Raw genomic sequence first — 16,845 nt, 5'->3', positions numbered from 1 at the left:
TCTACCTGCCTCTGTCGGGATTAAAGGGATGCACTGTTACCACCTGACATGAGACCCAATCTTAAAGAAAGAAAAAAGGGAAGGAAGGAAGGAAGGGAGGAAGGAAGGAAGGAAGAAAGAAAAGAAGGAAGAAAATGAAACCTGAACACGATTCAACGTCAAAATTTTGCCATGCCAAGTTCTTGACTTTTTGGTACAAAAATTATTTATGTATCCAATATGTAGCAATATTAAAATATATTTAAAACTTTAGGGATATGATAAACAAAATTAATAAATGGCCACACCATTTTTCTCTCCAGGGCATTCATGCAGCATGTACACCTATAAAGTCTATACCATGATTTCAGGACAATTCTTACAATGATTATGTGAAGTAAAAGATGTAGCAATGTGTAAGACAAACACAGCCATGACAAATGGGGTCAAGGGAAACAGGAGAAGGAAGCAGAATTACCTCTTACACTGCATGGTGGGGCAGAATGAGCCCCATGGCACAGTGACCACATGGCACATCACACTCAGACCCCTGAGAACGAGCCTGGTATCACAAAATAAAAATAAGGAGCCAGGCAGGGTTACTCACTTCTGTAATCCCAGAACTTGAGTGGTTATGGCAGGAGGATCAGACCTTCACGGTCATTCTCACCTGCATGTCCTCTGAATGTCAACTTTTATTTGTGGCCTAGCAAGCTGTGTGAGAGTTTTGTGCTAAGGGTTTTACTGATCACTGCTTACACAAAATAGTATAATTGAAGCCTTTCAAAAATATGTGGTTTTAAACCTCCATAAATTTACCACTTTAACCATTCCTTAGTATATACAGTTAAACAAACCTCTATAATTTTAAATCAGATATAAGGAAACTTCTCTTAGTACCTTGTAATGAAAGAATAATGTAATCTGATATTTTTTTTTTGTTTTTGAGAAAAGAATATATATATATATATATATATATATATATATAACAGATAAGTCATCAATGCATCAAATATATCAATGTAAAACTGTACCAATTTAAACTATACTTGAATAGGAAATATATGTATTTCCTAGTACAGGACTGCTTCATGTATAGGTAAATTATGTTGGCTCAAAGTTCTGTTCACATACCCCAGCCCCCTGTGATACTGGGGACAAAGCATCCATTTCCTCATAGTCCAACTGTTCAAACACAGAGGTCAGAAAACAATCTGATGGAGGTAGTTCTTTTTCTCTACCATCGTGCTCAGGGACTGAACTCAGGCTGTCAAATTTTGCTTCAGGTGCCTTTACTTGTGAAGCCATTTTTACTGGCTCATCCCAACCTTCTTTGTAATTCTTCTTACATCGTGCTAAGGACAGACCACAGAGTTCTATGAATTAGAGGTAAGCTATATATTACTTATTTTGGGACAGGATTTTATTATGCGGCCAGATTGGCCTGAACTCACTCTGTAAATAAGACAGGCATGGACTTGTAATCCTTTTGTGTTGTTAAAGGTCTTTATGTAAACATAAGTTCCTCAAGGCTGAGTCTCAATAACGAGCTTCGTGATTGAAGATGGTGTGAAGAACCTAACCAGACTACCTTAGAATTTCCCTTTGAAAGTCACTCACTGTTCACTCCTTTATCTGAATGGGCCTGTGACTATCCAAATCTGTCAAATGTTTTCTCTGTGTGTGGGAAGCTTGGTATCAGTGTCTTCCCAGGCATTCTCCACCCTATTTTTTTTGACAAGGTCTCTGATTGAATCTGCAGCTCAATGATACCATAATAGGAGTGGCAAGTAAGTCACAGTGTCTATCTCCCCAGAGCTCGAGTTATAGGTGTTTGCTGCCTTTCACAGCCTTTACATGGGTGTTGGGGACCAAATTCACTACAGCCCTAAAATGTATGCTCAGCAGGGCACCATCCTTTACCAATCTGAAAGTTAACATGTTATCAGACATCCTAGATTTATACAGAGTTCCACTTGTTTTGCTGTAGCCTGCTTATTGGCAGTGATCATCAATGTGATAAATGCACTTATTTATGTTTCTCTTTGTTTTGTATCAAATAAAATATTATGTAATCACCTCCAGTGGTTATAACCTGAGTCTGTGCTCCCAGGCTACTAGCACTTAGGTTTGCCTCAAGAATTAACTATTCCTTATTTCCTGAGGTAAGTGCTGTATTTTGTGTCAATAGTAAATTCCAGCAATTTTAACTTCCTAATAAATATATTACTAGTATAATCTACCCCAGCACTCATTTATATCTAAGACAGGAGGCAGATGTTTCTGATAATTTTGTAAAAGAAGCCATATCACATCTTTTTTTCCAAATCAACTGTCAAATCTATAAATCAAGGTGCATACTGGTATTGAGTACTGGCATTCCTTAGCAAGAACTAAAATTATGGAATTCCTGTGGATGTGTTTCCTTCACTGAGGTACTCAATTAAATTCTAACACTTAACAAGAATGGCTACATTTATCATTACTATTCTAGCACAGACCCTATGTCATACTGTGAAAGTTCAGGGACACCAATATCACGGAACTAACAGTGACCTCATCTGACATGGCATCAGATACATATTACAGCAACAGTAGTTTTGTACTTCTGAATATATCTCCCAATAGAGCCGCACAGAAAAGTTTACTGAGAACAATTTACGTGCGTATTTAAAAAGCTCTTTACTAACATGCATTAGTCAAAGCTCTTTGCACTTTGTAAGGTGTGGGCTGATACTCTCTACTCAGCAGACAAAGAAGGAATACATTTTAGTGCAAGGATGGAAAATCACTGACAGTTCATGGGAAATGGTAAAAATTCAAACTGAGTGTCTGCATTTGGTTCTAAACTTAAAAGACTTTTTTTTTCTATTCCCAACAGAAGATCAGTAGCAAGTCATAGCAGGATTCCATAGAAATGAGAAACTGAAGCGATCAGAGAACTCAATTTGCAGTTAAATGGGCTGTAAACAATCCTTACATGTTCATCAAAGAAAATACTTAAATATTAAATACTTGGTTGGAAGAGGGATTCTTGTGCACCTAACCATTTCTTAACTTCACTAATAAACAAGGAAATTTCAACCTCCCCAACCCCCCCAAGGAAAAACAACAAAAAATCCTCAAAAACAAACAGAAAAAAAAACACTCTAAACCACTAAATTAAAACCCAACGCACCCATAGGTTAAAGCCACTGAGCAACAGACAGGATTGAAACAGCATCACAATTCTAACCAATTGACTGAAAATCTTAGTGATAATAACTGTTAATTGAAATGAGATTAAAACTATATTCAAGGCTAAAGTGAGATGTCCGGGTTCTGAAGCCTCAGCAGAACCAGCAGCAGCGACGGCAGAGTCCAGGGCAACAGAATGGAGTAGTAAGGGCTCAGATGGGAGACCTCAGCCTACCTTTGTGAGTGTTGTAAAGGGCTGGAAATGTCAGGGTTAAGAAAGTTGTAGAGTATTTGCCAGGCAGCATTTACTGGAAGAGGAAAGGCTCTTCTTGTGTCACGGTACCAGCACAGGCACTGGATGAAGCGAAGCCAAGCAGGAATGCACTGAACAGTGGCTTGCACTCTGTATGTATTTCTGTTGCAAAATTCTGGTTCTGTGAATATTTCAAAGAAGAACGAAAACAATATCGCAATTCAAATAAATTAACTGTTCATACCATTTATTCACACAGTACAACTACCCATCAGCATATCCATAAAACCCTATCCCGTGGGTTCACAGTCACTTTCTCCTATGCAGACACTACTTGCACAACCTCTTTAGTGGATGAGAAAACGAGAGAAGCTGAGGTGACTACTGGGCAATTCTTTTTGTGATTTCTGAATATCCTAGAACCAACTCAAACAATTTTGTACTTTTTTCAAGTGTAATAAAATTATAGGAAAAGAGTCTATGAATAAAAGGAAGAAAAACACATGCTTTGTTATATGACTTTAAACATAGGAAAATGTAGAAATATTACGGGTACTGAGACAGCTTTGTAAGTGGCAAGTTACTATAAACATACACCCAGAGCACACGCTCTATGGCCTCCTCATAATCATAGAATGCTTATGGCTCATTATTGTTTTTTATTGCTGCTCTGCAGTAGTTTTTGTTTTGGGGACAGGATTTCATTTATGCAGCCCAGGATGACTGGCAATCCTATCGGTTCAGCCTCCTCAGTGCTGGGATTGCAGGTGAGTGGTGGCCTGCCATACCCAATTTATCATTATCTTTTGTGAGTACATGCTAGGTCTCTCTACACTTAGATCTTTGTAATTAATGCAAACTTCCTAACTAAATTAACTTGGTGTCACCTAAGCATGGGTAAAGAGCCAGAAGAAGGTCAAGACTTCTGAACTGACCAGGATGTTCTTTCTCAGGCATTCGACCTGATTCTAAGCAATCAGTACTTGGACCACTGGCTCCTACAATGGCATCCTGAGCATTTCTATGAGGACTAGCTGCTGGCACTCTAGCAGTTGTGATACAGCTACGAACACATATGAACGTTGAGATATAACTGCAGAATTCTTTAAATGTAAGTTGTAAATGTTTTGGCAAGAGGTTGACTAAAATCCTAACACAACTTAAATGCCAAATAAATGATTTCAGATAAGGAGATTGCTAACAGGGTGCCAAGCACATTTAATTCTCTGTGTAATGCTATTGGATGAGTTTTCATCATGACATTAACTGTCGAAGTTATCATTCCCAACAGTTCTTTGTTTATGCTGGCATTCACTAGTGTGAATACAAAATCATACTGTATCTTGCGGATCATTTGGCAACAGGCCCTTATTCTCATCCCATTTAAGTTCAAATTTTAAAAGTAGATCATATATTCCAGGTCCATGTGAATCACTGACAGGCTGTTCAGCTGATCGGACATCCAGAAATTGGCAAAGCCTACCTTATGAAAGGCAGCAGTAAATACTCAAAAATGAGAAAAAGAAAGGAAAAAATGAGAAAACATAGAATCAGTTCTCTACTGCAAGGCTGACCATTCAGAATGACTGCTGTTAAAAAGGAAACCAATAAATAACACACGTACACTAAGCCCAGACAACGAGGGTGTGTAACCCAGTAAAGTAGGAAGGAGTTGAATGCAAAATTGGAAGGTAAACAGTGGATGAGTGTGTGTTTGTTGTTGGGGAAAGCAGAAACCAAGTGGAGAGAGAATACGCTAGCCATAGTGGTTCGTTCCTGTAGGCCTTCACTTAAAAGGCTGAGGCAGCAGTGCAACAAGTTTGAGGCTAGCCTGTGCTATGGAGTAAGAAAAATAAGTGATGTAAGCACAAGAGGTAACCCGGTGTTGGACTACAAATCATTTGTTGGACAGGGTAAACTTGGCTGACTACAAAGCTCTTCTTTGCCTATAAAAGACAGGAAGGGACAGACAGTGGTGGCTCATGCCTTTAATTTCAAAAGAGGGAAGAAGAGGCATGCTTATCTCTGAATTGTTATCCAGCCTGGTCTACAATATGAGTTCTAGGACAGCTGCACAGAAAAACCCTGTCTCACAAAATCAGAGAGAGAAAAACTGGCAGGGAGTGTGATCATCTGAGGTCTGTTGCATTCTCTAACCTAAATGACACTCTTAGAGCATTGGGTTTCAAGCCCAGGATCTTATGCATATGAGGCATGCACTCTACCACTTGACTGCACCCACAGACTATATAATATTGATTTCACTAATGTAATGGTAATGACTGTGTTGGCCTTAACATTTCCACAAAAATCACCTCTGACCACTATTCTGAAAATAATGATAAATGTGTTGTTAAGCAACTAACTCATGCAATATATTCTCTTAGAGTTTATAAATGGGTATAGCTCAATTCTTATAACAATTCTCTTAAGGGGAGTAGGTTGAGACAGGCTGCACTATGTACCCCAGGCTGGCCTCTAACTTGAAATTCTCCTGCCTTTACTCAGTAAGGCCAGGATCATAGTGTGTAACAGCACGGTCAACTTTCTCATAGTATTTCCTAAGCTAGTCCTTTGTTATTCGCATTAACACAAATTCACCTTGACTGGTTTTCTTTAAACCTGTTATAATTATAAAAAAAATTCCTGTCATTGCAGAGGAGAACCAGATACTGTTTGTTGTGCAGTGGACCCAGTGGTACCTGCGTAGAGGAGAATGGATAGAGATAGCTTTTAACTTTATCCTCTTAGTCTCCCTTTACTTTATCATACAGAAGAAAATTTATAGATAATATTGCATTCCTCTGACACTATCGTAATTCTGAAAATGAGATTAAATTTCTAGCTCTCTGGATGTATCCTTTTTTTATTTAGTAGACACATTCAACCAGGGAAACTATGGCAGGCCTGCCCTCAGATGTGGTTGGTTCTTTCTCTTTATTCTATAAACATTTCTCTTCAGAGAGATACATGACTATATAATATGAATCAATCTTGAATATCATCTATAACAGATAAGGTTTGAATTAGCTATGGAAACAATAATAACAAGTTTTGAGATACTGGTCTCTGGAGCAGATATATTTTGATTCCATGATCCTCAGCCTGTGCTGATAACCACTGAACACTCTTCAGGTCCCTTAAGTTCATGTCCATGCACACACAATTTTACACAAAAAAATTGGTAAAACCTGATCTGTGCCCAGGCACTCATTGCACATGCCTTTAGAGTCAGAGGCAGCTGATCTGGGTGAGTTCAAGATTAGCCTGTTCTGTAGATCCTGATCTCAGACAAACAGGGCCACACTGAAATACGTGCCTTGAAAAATAACAACAACAGCAGCAGCAGCAACAAAAATAAACAAAACCAAACAAATTGATCGCTAATGATATAACTAAGGACTCTATTTTAAAACTTTAGTTAGCTTACTAGAAGAATGAGGTAATGTTACTATTGGAAAGTCTGGGACTTTGTGCTATCTAATTGGATTCCTAGTTGGGGCAAAAAATGATAGGATAGAGGACAAAAGACTTCCTTAGTATAAATAGAATGCACTATATTTGACACAGTAACTTTGCAGAAAGATAGTACTTAAATTTCTTAATTTTTTTGGGGGGGAAAGAAGGTAGCATAAGTCAATTATAAAGATTCCGATACAACTATGAATATAAATGTTGAGCAATCTTTATTTTTAAGACCAAGTATTTTTCAGTAAAAATAATGGAGAAAAAAGGGAAATAAGATATTTATTTTAGGACAAAAGTTTACAAACATTTTCAATAAATAAAACTATGGTGAAAACATTAAGTTAATACTCTGACATACATTTTAGGGAATAATTTTATAAATGAAGTTTGAGTAAATAGTCGAACTGATTTTAAATGACCTATACCCTATAACACTTCTGTTTTAGTAATGATATTATAAAAGCAACAAATCACTTCTTCAAAGAAGACGTTTACTAGTGTGTTAATCCTTTTTATACCTCACTCTAGCCTATTCAACCAATCAGTCTAAATTTATCATCACACAGTTCAGACCTAGATACCCATCCATTCAACAGGGATCATTCTACTCATCAGAGAAAGTAATTATGCATGAAATGATGGCTTCCTACTCAAAAAAAAAAAAAAGGACTCACCGAGGCACTGCTCACAAAGTACACATCTATACCATCCTGCTATTGCAACATCATCACAGTAAGCTTTCTGAATCTTCCAAAACCGTCATTTAGAAATAAGTTTATAGAAATGCTAGATCGGTGGCTCTATAGTTATGTACTGCTGATTTTGTGGAGAAAGGAGCTTAGTTCCCATCACCCATGCTTGGTTCACCACTGTCTACAACTCAACCTTCAGGGATCAGACACACTCATTAGGCTTTCATGAATACCAACCACATATGTGATACCCATACATATACATATATGTAGGCACTCACATATATGTTTTAGACAAAAATAAACACTTCATAGGGATTTATAGTTAGAGGAAATCTAAGAGAATACTGAGGTAAATGCAGTATAAAGTAGCCTTGGACTTCTGATCCTTCTACCTTCAAATTCTAAGTAAGGGATTACACAATAACACTCTGCCTGACTCTCTTTTCTTTAGAAAAAAAAAGTGCTATATTTTACCACACTGGTTAATTAATTATAATATATACAATCAATTCACTATCTGACTTCCATGTTATAAATGTTCAAGTATATCTGGTATCCAACAAAAGCACTTACTCCTGAATCTGGACACTATTCCCTTGTCCCAATGTGAATCCTGCCTCTAAGGCTATGCAATCCAACAGTCCAGTGAGGAATTTGAGGAAGTCAGTGCTAATGTACTATGCTCAAAATATTGTGCATGCCTTCTAGACTTACCAGAAGTTTAAACAACCAAAATCTGGATTTATAGTAGAAAGTTTTTTGGGGGGTTGATAAGAAAGAAGTGCATAAACCCATAAAGCGCAGGTGAATACACATATATTGGGATGATACCAATTGGAGCAAAGAAGCACGGCAGAAGACTCAGGAACCATAATATCACCAGGAATTCAGCAATCTGTAAAGCAGAGGGAAGACAAAAGAGAGAAAGTTCCTCATTATCATTACACAGAATAGCCTTTAATAAACAAATATATAAAAAATGATGCACAGTTCAATAATCCTCTAGTGGGAGGTTGACTTGAGCACTGATCAGGTTATTCATGAACACCCTTGCATTCAGTCACTCAGAGTGGAGTACATCTATGGAGTCCCAGTAAGTCAGACGCTCTGTGAGAGCGGAGAACACTCAGGAGACTCCCAGTGAGCTGGCCATTCTTTTAGTGAGGACATGTTCACAAGACTCTGTGCTGTACTACCTCAAAGGGATGATGATGAGACAAATTGTTTCTTGAATTAAGTTAAAAGGTGAGGAAATGATTTACTCCAGCTTGTCTCCAACCATTTGTGTTGATGCTCAGTAGAAAAAGGAATTCAATCAGAAGATAGCTACCACAGTAGATTCTTATCAAGGACCACACAGTTCTATCTATTTCAAGTTTATAAACAACTGAAAGAAATATATTGGTTAGTTATCTACCATGTTCCCTTTAAATATCTTTTCTCATAATTCTCTAAGTCACAGACCTAGGACAAAATATTTCTACAAAGACAATCTGTATATAGATAATCTTAATAGTCAACAAATATGCATCTAGGCATATTTCTTCTACCTCTTTATGCTGCAGAGTGCCATTAGATTAATTTCTATCAAACTTTTTTAATCATGTTATTCCATTGTTCTATATGGTTTTTTTTTAATTTTCATTCTTTTTCTAAAGTATAAAACAGCAGGTTTAAATGGCATTGAACAGTAAGACCAGACTTTGTTTTTGTTTGAGACATGCAGTCATGACAATCCTGCAGCATGCTATGTAGACCAGACTGGCTTCAAACACAGGGATCATCTTTCCTCTGCCTTCTGTATCCTGGCATTAAATATGTGCCATGCCTAGTATAAGACTAGTTTAGTCAATGGGAGCTTTCTATATGATACAACCTCTTCTACTTTGCTGTCTCTGTCATTACACTAATTACATTTACTTCTACTGCACAGATTTGTTGTAAAATGAAAAGATACAAAACACAAGGCAAATGTCACATAATAATAGTTGACATCTATGGAATGTTTAAAACATTAAGAGTTTACTTTGTTCTTGGTACATTTACATGTAAAATAGTTTAAATCATTATAATAGCTTCATGAATTTAAATTATTATGCCTATGTTGATGGAGAAAACAAGAGCACAGAAAGGTTGAGGAATTTGCTCTGGATTATTGAGCTAAATGTAACATTTGGTTGGCCTGGCCTTGTACTTGAAGGTACGCATCTTCCTCTGCCTCCACACCTGGCTGCAACTTTTATAACTGTGCACGAAGCTGGTGCTCTCAAGTACTATGTTGCTTATATGCCCATTCACACCATTCGGGAACACTATTGATCTCCACTTCCTACAATTCTGATATTCAAACACTTTAGCTCTGCAAATTAAAGCTCTTAAAGACATCTACTCTCCAAATTACTTTTCCCAAACCTATGCTACACTACTCCCACTGACAGTCCTAATGCATCTTACCTTTTAAAAAGTGGGTTTTTTCCCAGCACCTACTGTGCTCTTTCATTTCATCTCAACCAAATTATACTTCCTTAATTTATATAATCATTTTTTAAAAAAAATATTTAGTAACTTAAAAATAACAGGTCAGAAAAAGTGTTGCTTTGAAATCAAATATATAAAACAAATATCAAATCCTAGTAGGAGAAATTATTTGATTTAGAATTTCTGGTTCTCAGTTTCCTCTTGGTCAATAGAAATATCATCTGTTCTCATACTGGTCTAAAAGAAAAATGCTTAAAATGATTAGTTATTAGGAAAATGCAACTTAAAAACTAAGACAATACCTCACATCCACTTGGATGGACGTAAAAGCACCCTCATACATTACTGGTAGTAATGGAAAGTGGTATAACCTCTATAGAAGAAAATAAGATGCTTTCCTATAAAGTAAAACATGCCCCAAGCCTGCACACCTACTTGGGTTCCATTTCTCGCCCCAATAGGAGGGAAACAACTCACCTACGTCACCCGTACAGTGTTTTCTGATCAATACTTGTGAGCCATAGCAAGCACATGCCCATAGGTCCTAATATCATAATATAAACAATGAAAAATTTTAAGTTTAGAAGACCCAAAGAGTCTATGAATGGATGAATGGATAAACAAAAAGTGATATGTGGAACGTAGTACGGATTGATGCCACAACGTAAATGAATATTGAGAACACACTAAGTGAAAATGCCACAAGACTTCAATCACATGGACTATCTACTGGAGGTATATCCATAAAGACAGAAAAGTTCTGTAGTTGTCGACAGCTGGAGCAATAGAAATTTGTGACTGTGCTCCCTTCTAAGACAGTAAAAGGTTTAGGTAGATTGTGCAACAATATTGACATCTTCTTGTAAAATAGTTAATTCTGAGGTCAAAAAACAGCTTAAGCAAGCATGACAAAGTGAGTTTGCACCATATAAAAACAGGCTTTGTCATAGATACTTATAATTTAGTGCTGTATCATGAAGCCAGTCATGCCGGGAAAGTTCACTAACCAGCAGCCTAGCAAAATAATCAGCCTCAAGTTCAGTGAGCAACCTGGCCTAAGGGAATAAAGCAGGGATAAGAAAGACATCTGTTATCCTCTTTTGGGCTTTTTCATGTACACATGCTGGGTATACCTGTATACAGGAATCTGACACACACACACACACACACACACACACACACACACACACACACAAAGAAGGAGTGTTCATCTTTTATACACTTCATTTCACTAAAAAAAGTAATTACAAAGGGGGAAAGTAATAAAATATTGAAGATGACATTGAAATTCCATCTTAAGATTAACTGTTTTAACTGTTTGCCACTCACGGATTTGCTCCAACATTCCAAAATTTCTAATTCTGTCTGGTCAACTTGACATAACGTAGAGTGACCTGGGAAGAGGTACCCCTATTGAGAATGTGTTGTAATTGTGTCTCTGGGAGACGGTCTTGACTGATGGCTGATGTGAGAGGGCCGCAAATAAACTCAAGTAATTATGGAATAAGCTGAGTTCATAGAGTTTCTATCTAAGAATAAGAATACCACCTCTGTGAATAATGGATCCATATAATAAAAGCTGCATACTGTTCTATTCTAAACTCTCACATAGTTTAAAATCTTAGTGAGAGGATACTAACATTCATTAGCATCTTTTGGGCTAAGTGATGTTTTATGTTTCTTGCTGTGTATAATTTTATTTTCACAGTAAAAACATACATGATTTTACAGGAGCTAAATGAAGAAACAGAGTTAAATCAAGTACGTCATCTAAGGACACAAATATTTAATTTCAGTAATCTGGTTCCAGAGCCTTCTGGACTTGTATGTAAAATATTTACAAATCAGAACGTGTCTGTGAACTCAAAAAAAAAAAAAAAAAAAAAAAAAACAATGCCCCAAACAGAAGCCTATTCTATATCTTTTCATTATAATCTTTGCTGCATTGAGTCCAGTTGGTGGATATGTTTTCTTTTGTTGTTTTGGGTCCTAAATCACTGTTGAAACTCATCACAAAACAGTGCCTGCGCTTTACATCCCTTTCCAGCCATGGTAAGTAAGCACTGTCTTCTAATACGAATTGTCAATCTTTTTGTGAGCTAAATGAAATAAGTGTATTTTTGGAGTTTGGCTTCTTTTGTTTATTTTTAAATGGTTAGTTTCATGTTCTATAAACCTCAGTTATAAACTTTCATCTGTGTCCCTGTATGTGGCTTCAGTTCATTCCTCTCTCTTCTCCACACCATCCCATTGGGAAAAAAAACAAAACAAAACAAAACATCTATTACATTGTTGATAGAACTTTGTATTGTTCCAGTTTGGGGACATAAACATAGTACAGTTACTAATGTTCTTGAGTGCTTATACGTAGGTGTATGCACTTATCTCTATTCCTAGAGAGGTTCATAGGTTACTACCCACAAACATAGGTTACCTCCGTTTTGGTAAATAGTGCCTAGCAACACTCTGAAGTGCTATGCCTACCTTTCACTTCCAGTATTACTGCCAAGATGTGCCACTATACAGAGCAACACAACTCCTGTACACTCAAAATATATGGCTATGTGAGAGGCTTCGAGGCTGCTACTGTTGTAGGCACATTGGCACAAAAATATTTCTTTGTATTGTAGCCTCTTAGGTTGTACATTTATAAAAAACAATATAATTAAATTTTTTTAACATTTTACATATACTACCAATTATTCTCAAAAAGGATTTCAACAAAAAATAGTCCTACCATTAATTTACAAGTGCTTATTTTATACACTTAAGTCTACTGCAATTGTTAAGTCATAAGTGAAATCTGGCATAATTTGATTATTTTAAATTGAGCAAAGGTTAATAGAAGAAAAACTGAAAAACAAAAATCTGTATAGAAAAAAATATTTTTATGAAATTAAAACTCTGGGATATGAGATTTTTTATTGAAAATTATTGAACACTAGGACATGTTCCCTTGAGAGACCATAGCAATTTTTCACATAATTTTTATGTGAATGCAAAATGAAAAGAATCTTGCTTGTACTTGCTTTACCGCTGCTGTGTTTCTCTCTGACTCTCAACAGTGCTATCTTCTCAGTACCTGAGTGGAGTTAAATAAAGACAGACAGCTGGCCTTATCTGTTTAACCTACCCCTCACCAATACTCACAAAAATCAAACAAAAAAAGGTTCTGAGGTTAGAGTGTAATGCACAATGTTAGATATATAAACTGCATGCATTAAAAATAAACTCAGAGTAATACAGTCTATGTTTACTAAAAACTTAGCTTGTCAAATAAGTTAAAAAAATAAAAAAAAAACCCAAAATCTCCCTTTCCTTTAATTCACATGAAAAGAAAGAAATCTGCTTTTTTCCTGACTTATTTAACTCTTAAGGATTGACTTCTCCTAGTTTTTCAGTACTGGGGACTGAACTCAGGAGTCCATTTGAGACAGGCAATCATTTTGCTACTGAACTACATAACCCTCTCCTTCCTCTGTACGCCCAAACCCTTTTTTTTTGTCTAAAGACTCATTGCGGTCAAGGGCAGTTCCTATGTGTTCAAGTCACATAAAGGTGACTTGCGGGTTTACTGGGGAAATAGCATAGTGAGCAGAGAGCTTAAGGTGCAAGTGTGAGGATCTGAGTTTGAATGCAAGAAATCCACATAAAAAGCAAGATTTTATAACATGAATCTATAATCCTTGTGCTCCATCCACTGGATAGCAGGGTGAGATAGGAGAATAATAGACATCTATAGGCCAGCTTGAATGGCATAGCCGAGGTAAACAATAGAGAAACCCAGCCTCAAAACAGCCTTGTTCCTCTGATATTCTAACTGTGCAGGGGTCACATTTACATTTATGGATAATACAAAAACTTCAGGTTCTAAGTTACTTATAGATGAACAAATAAAGATAAATTTATAATAATCCTGTATATTTAAGGTACTGAGTTCATTGAATAGATGAGGAAACTGCTGTAGAAAAGAAGAATTTTCCATTGGACCAAAACAACCCATAAATGGTGGACCTGGAACTGAAAGTCAGACTGAGTTCTGCTCTTTCCATGGCAGCTTGGTAATCTGGTTGGTGGTGTGTACTGTAGACGTTTCATGTATCCTAGACACGTAAACTATAATTACCCTACATGCACAGAAACTGGTTAAAAATTATCATAACTCAGCAATATTAAATTGTATGATTTGTGTGCATAATACTTTTTAGCAACTAGTGGGAAGGAGGACCTTGAAGTTTTGGTTGTAATGGCTGACCTGTCTTTCTAGCTACAAAACTCTAATAATACAATGAAAACATACAGTCAATTGGAAAGTTCCTGCAATGCCTTGCAAATAGGTTTATAACTTTGTGATATAAAGTAGGCAATTCTGAGGAAAAAGCATCCAAGAAATAATAAAGTTCTGTACATCACTTAATTTCAATTGGTTTTCTCTTCAATCCATTCAGACTTCTCCAAATATTGTTAAACTTCTCTTATGCTGCATGTAGTATTCTAGTGATTAGAGACAAAAGTCCAGCAATAAAGGTGTTTGAGACCAAGTACAACTATTTCTTACATATTAGTGGCAAGTAGAGACAGGAGTATGTGATGCACTGTCATGTCACAAGCATCTGAAGAAAACTAATATGGCTAAAGGGATAGAAAAATAGAGAGGAGACCATATAATGTAGTGTGCTCACTGAATGCCTCACTGAGAATACAGCATTAAACAGAGATCTAAATGAAGGGAAAGAATAAGGCAAATTGACACCCTGGGAAAGAGCTCCCTAAGCAACAGATGTGTCCAAAGAGTAATGGATTCAACTGAATGAGCATGGGGAGAAAGACAAGATAGGAAGTAACCAACAATTAAGGTGCAACATCATTGAACATACTGTTTACTATGGAGGGGGAGGGTTTGAAGAAAGGGGAACAGAAGGAAACCACATTGCACAGACTTGTGGTTAGAAAAAGCTCAGGGTAGATGCACACTGTTGTACGATAAACAAGAAACAACTCTTGAGACAAAGATAGTAATAATGGATGGAGTGAATAGTGATAAAAATCAAAGAATATGAAGACAGTAATAAGATTTCATGTTTGTGTAAGTGATAAAATACGAAGGATGTTGTTTGGAAACTAAGTGTTGGCCAAAGGTAAACTATCATGTGTGCTGTCCCCAGCGAGTAGTATTACTAATAGTAACGGTGAGCAACTGATTCTAACACTGTGACAAAAGTGATGTGCCTTCCTACAGACCTGAAGGGTTCAAGTTATCAAGAACTAAATTCTTTACAAACATGAGCCAAAAGGAATAAAAGCCATGAGCTCTCAGTAAAACAACTGTGCCCTTCTCAAAACCAGGCTTTTGGAAGAAAGAAAATAATGATATAAACCCTCTGACTACCAGGAACCATAACAAGCAGGGAATTACAGATGCTTCTGAGAGGTTCCTGTTCCTGATTAACATATGTGGAAGGCTCTGACGAGGCTATCTCTTCAGCGATCCCACTCAACTCCTACCCAGGAATGACTGAGCTTTCCCATTGTTGACATATTTCTTCCTTTTCTTATACCAAGACAGAAAGCCACTTTCCTTCTCCCCATGTCTGATATCATCATGCTCTTTGTTCTCTTTCCCAAATGGCTGTTTACTCTGAATTGGAAGCAAATTAGTAAACCTTAGAGATACTGAAAGAATATCAATGAGGCAGTTGCAGACACAACAACACTTTTGACATCACAGCCGAAGCAATGGCTCTCCAGGATACAAGACATTTTTCAGGGAAGGTGTAATGATGATGTCACTGAGAACTGCCATAGCCTACCTGGGGAACATCTTTCCCTTATATTAACCAGATTCGAGGGTGCCCTTTACAGGAGTGTCTCCAGTGACACAGTGAAAACCTATACATACTACAACTCTCTGAAGGTAGAGACTTATTTTTGCTTCATTAGTGGTTACATGCTCTGAATGGAAAAACTTTGTCAGGGGCTTGGCATAGGTAGAAAAGTTCTGGGAACATAAGGTGGAGGAGATTCTTCTGGATATTTCTATTTCCAGGTATATTCCTGTGAGATACAATTCAATTTGTTAGGTTTTCTCGGTTTCCCAAAGACCAGGTTTTCTTTGCAGACCTTTAATTGAATGAAAATTGTATTACGTTTTCCTATTGTACATTCCTTGGTATAGGACTCTATATATTTTTTCCCGTATGTGAACTTAAATATTCCTCTTTTCAATTCAATTTTTTCCAATGATTTTGGTAACAAAGGGGGTCATTTTTAGAGTGAATATAACAGTGTAAATATTGTGTACTCTTTTCAAAACATAAACTCCCAAATCCTTATTTTTTCCTAAAATTACCAGACATCAGTAACACAAAGGACAACATAGACTATAGAATACAGTATTGTAGTTCCATTAGATATCAGTTTCTAATATCTACCTTCCTGTGTTCCCTCGGCCAGTCTTGAGGGTTTTGGATGTTTTACCATGATTCTTTCTTTAGGCCAAACATAAGATTCAGGAGGATGGGAAGGGAGAGGAATGAGTGAGGTCCAGGTATACGTCAAATTTAATAGGTTCTTAAGAACAGGAGGGAGTCTATTTGGCATTGTCATTTGTTGATTCTACATTCTTGAGCTAATTGTGCAGTATCCATGGTAATATTCCACCTAACGTCATATTTATAGAAGCCACCAAATATATATATATATATATATATATATATATATATATATATACAGTATATATCAGTATATATATATATATATATATATATATAGAGAGAGAGAGAGAGAGAGAGTAAC

At 36.7% G+C, this 16,845-nt stretch overlaps 1 long non-coding RNA gene across 1 annotated transcript; it reads right to left on the bottom strand.

Annotated features, from left to right (window-relative positions):
* Positions 1 to 3,392: 3,392 nt before the first annotated feature.
* On the bottom strand, positions 3,393 to 16,602 carry LOC134484620 (uncharacterized). The gene is made up of 3 exons (XR_010062136.1): positions 16,482 to 16,602; positions 8,287 to 8,467; positions 3,393 to 3,590 (listed from the first exon to the last, which is right to left on the bottom strand). It is a non-coding gene; the product is annotated as an uncharacterized LOC134484620 (long non-coding RNA).
* Between the last annotated feature and the right edge of the window lie 243 nt (positions 16,603 to 16,845).

This window comes from Rattus norvegicus, assembly GCF_036323735.1.
Source record: "Rattus norvegicus strain BN/NHsdMcwi chromosome Y unlocalized genomic scaffold, GRCr8 chrY_unlocalized_2, whole genome shotgun sequence".
NCBI classification, from domain to species: domain Eukaryota; kingdom Metazoa; phylum Chordata; class Mammalia; order Rodentia; family Muridae; genus Rattus; species Rattus norvegicus.
This window is presented reverse-complemented; position numbering and strand designations above follow the sequence as displayed.